The sequence below is a fragment of the Cricetulus griseus genome (assembly GCF_003668045.3).
Source record: "Cricetulus griseus strain 17A/GY chromosome 1 unlocalized genomic scaffold, alternate assembly CriGri-PICRH-1.0 chr1_0, whole genome shotgun sequence".
Lineage (NCBI taxonomy): Eukaryota > Metazoa > Chordata > Mammalia > Rodentia > Cricetidae > Cricetulus > Cricetulus griseus.
The window spans coordinates 143,603,812-143,607,466 of NW_023276806.1; positions in this window are offsets into that span (position 1 = coordinate 143,603,812).

A 3,655-nucleotide genomic window follows, 5' to 3' on the forward strand; every position below is an offset into this window, starting at 1 on the left:
GGTAATACTGTGCTGGTCAGCCTATGGAGGGCTTTAAGGCCAGACCAGCAGTTTTCTCCAAGAGTAAAGGGAGCAGGTGACCAAAAGGTGCAGGCAATTCCATCGCACACCCCCTGCAAAGGAAGGTCTCAGGATGAGAACCTTCCTAGGCACTCCCCTGAAGAGGTGGCCAAGGTGGCCTGTGGTTTTGAACTTCTGTAATAGCCTCACATTCCCAGGGACCAATGGACTTTAAAGTGCTTCACCCAGTATTATCTCCGTGCTCCCACTCTTCATTTTGAATGGATCCAGACTTCACATCATTGTTCTTCCCAGCCTCTGTATAAAGGTCTTCTCATGTATGGATAGCATAACACTAAACTTGGAGTGTTTTATTGAGTCAGAGACTCGGGTAAGAGACAGTAAGTGCAGTGGAAGAAGCAAGCATGAGAAAAGAGCCGTGTTGTTGTGGAATTCCAGGTGTGGTTGGGAGAGGCCGAAGCACAAGCGATAACCATCAAGGTAATGGGGGAAAATTGCAGTAGCCTGTGCCTGCAAATGTTCAAGAATATCCAAAAGGTAAAAACATGTTCCTAGAAGCCAAAAGGAGACTAATTGATATGCCAGCTGGTTTTGATGTCACCTTGACACAAGCTAGAGTCATCTGAGAGAGGGACCTTCCACTGAGAATAAACCTCCCTAAGATCCAGCTGTAGGGCATTAGTGGTTGGTGTGGGGAGGGTCCAGCCCACTGTGGGCGGGGACACCCGTGGCAGCTGGTCCTGGGTTCTATAAGAAAGCAGCTCTTGGCTCCAGGTTCCTGACCTGAGTTCCTGGCCAGACTTCTTCCGATGATGAGCTGTGATGTGGAAATGTAAGCAACACAAACACTTTCCTCCTCAAGTCACTTCTGACCTTGGTGCTTCCTCACCTCAGCAGTCACGTAAGTAAGACCACTGGGAATCTCATCGTTCAGAGTGGGTTACTTTCCTCAGGTGACCGAGGCTTTAGAGGCCACTGAAACAATAAAGACCTTTGGCACAGTTGTTAGTTGCGTTCCAGAAAGAATGTTAAGACTCCATTGCTTAAAGAGACTGAATGCACATGCGTTGGCTGCTAGACTTGGAGAAACAAAGCTAGGACTGGAACAGAAGTGCCTCCTCCCTGCTAGCTGGCTCCTGTGATGCCAGAAGTTGCTAAGTACGCTGAGGGAATTGAGGTTAGAAGTCCTGTTCAGGTTGGGCCCTGGATACTTCACAATGGAAGTGCCAGGCAGAGCAAGTCAAATAGCGCCATAGTTGACATGAGTGTGTATGGTTAGACTTAAATTTCCGATTGGCCTTAAGGAAACTTCACAGGGGGGAGGTCACATTGGTACAGGGAAGCAAAAGTCTGTGGCCAGGGAAATCATAGGTTTCAGTGGCAAAGCAGCTGCTATGCTTGGATAAATGATGTGTCAGCTGCAGTGCTTCTCCACATTTGTGCGCACAATTGTTACTGCAGCCTATGTCCATTTGGAAAATGTCTGTTCCTGGTTTTCATCCTTTTCCTCATTCGTGTTTTGTAGTAAGATACGATGACCACCACCACCTCCACCCCTCCTATGAGGTGAAGGCAAAAGAAAAGGGCACAAGGGTTTGTTCCCTCATTGAATTAGAGAGGAGACATCTATGCCACCTCCCTCTGGGAACCTTGTGGAAGAGGAGGGCAGAAAAGGGTGTAAGAGCAGGAGGAAATGATAGAGATGTTGGATGTTGTACAAGTCTATACCAAACAGCCACCATCTTGAGCGTTCAGCTGTGCCTGCTTGCAAATGATCATCCCAGCTGGACTTGTTGACCTCCTAGAGGGGAGGGGAGGGTCAGGAGATGTACCTGAGTACCTAGTCTATCCCTACCACCTGTTGTATGTAACTTTGCCTTTACTGTACAAGGCCTCTGGAAAAGGGTTAGAGTGTATAATAGAGGGAAGGCGATTGGGGGTGGAGAACTTCATCAATGCAGTTATGGGAAAATCATCTCTACTTGATAGAGTTGTGGTGTGGTTTTGGGGAGAGCCCCACACTTTAGTAAGTAACCCTCATCTATGCCCAACAAACTCATCAGTTCCTTAGGGTGAACTTTGGAATTATACTTCATTCTGTCCTTGAGACCTTAGATGGAGACTAGACATCCTTTATGTCCCCCACAAGAATTTTAACAGCATCTGCTAAAATAACACATTCCCAATGTTTTGTGTGATAATTAAGATATTTGTAAGTCCAATACATAGGTTGATAATAAATGCCTGCTAAGGGGATTAAAGATAATCTGACATGATTTGGGCCCTGGATCTTCAGCATTCCATCTCTCCAGGTCACAGAGTTCTAAGTACGCAGAAGTGTCAACACAAATATGGCTGCTTCAAGGAACTTTGGTTCATGTTAATGAGCTGATGTCTCTAGACTGTGAATTTAAGTGTTTCTTAGCTCCCTTTGCCCTCAGGAGGGACAGGCCAAAAAGAGGCCTCCAACTGAATTTTCCTTCATTCACTTCTGCTGAGTTCTGAGCAGATGGCAGGAGTTAGAGTTGAGGAAATGCCTCTGCTGAGAAGAAGACCTTGTGGATGACAGTGCTCTGGGACATTTCAACATTAGCTCCCTTCCCCCAGAAGCCATGGGATTTTCCTCTGGTATTTATAGTGAGGGTCTGGTAGCATTCCTGGAGGTAAGCAAAGAAAAGCATGGGCCCTGCACTCCCTTGAATGGGTTCTCTGGGGTTGTCTGTTTTAACTATGATTTTTATTATATCCTTGAACAATTGTATGAATGTATATAAATAGCATTCCAGTAACCCTCACCCCATCACCCTTTCCTATCTTCCTCTCTGGAAGTCCCTTCCTCACAGTCATGACATTTTGTTCCGTTTTGGAACCCTCTGAGCTTATCCAGGGTCTTCCTCTGACCATGAATTTGGACTTGTGTCCTTTCCCATCCTCCCACCCAAGTTTCAATGTGGTAGAATATTATTTTTGTTGTTATTCTTTTTAATTTATTTTTCGAATTCCAATCCCAGTTCCCTCTCCCTCCTACCTCCCACGCCCTGCACTCTCCCCTCCTCCCATCTGCTCCATGGAGAGGGTAAGGCCTCCCCTAGGAAGGTAGCGTATTATTTTAAGGGCTGTTGCTTTTGTTTATCGTGCATTTCTTTAACTCTCTGAAGCTGTGATTCTTTGCCTGTCTAAAACACCTGGTGGTCCTAATAAAGAGCTGAATGGCCAATAGCGAGACAGGAGCAAGGATAGGTGGAGCTGGCAAGCAGAGAAGATAAATAAAAGGAGAAATGAGGACAATGGAGCAGCAAGAAAACAAGGAGAGGAGGATGCTAGGAGCCAGCCCCAGAGTAAGAAGGAAAGAAAGGTATACAGGAGTAGAAAAGGAAAAGCCCAGGAAAAAAAGGTAGGATAATTTAAGGTAAGAAAAGGTTGGCTAGAAACAAGGCAAGATAAGGCCAGGCATTCATAAGTAATAATAAAACTTCCTGTGTGATTTGAGAGCTGGGTGGCAGGCTCCCCAAAAGCAAATAGAGTAAAAAACATTTAATTGCCACACCCTAGTGTACAAACAACTGAAAACAATGACTTCCCCGCCCCTAGAATCCACCACGTAACTTATAAGTCATCCTGTGATGACAAGACT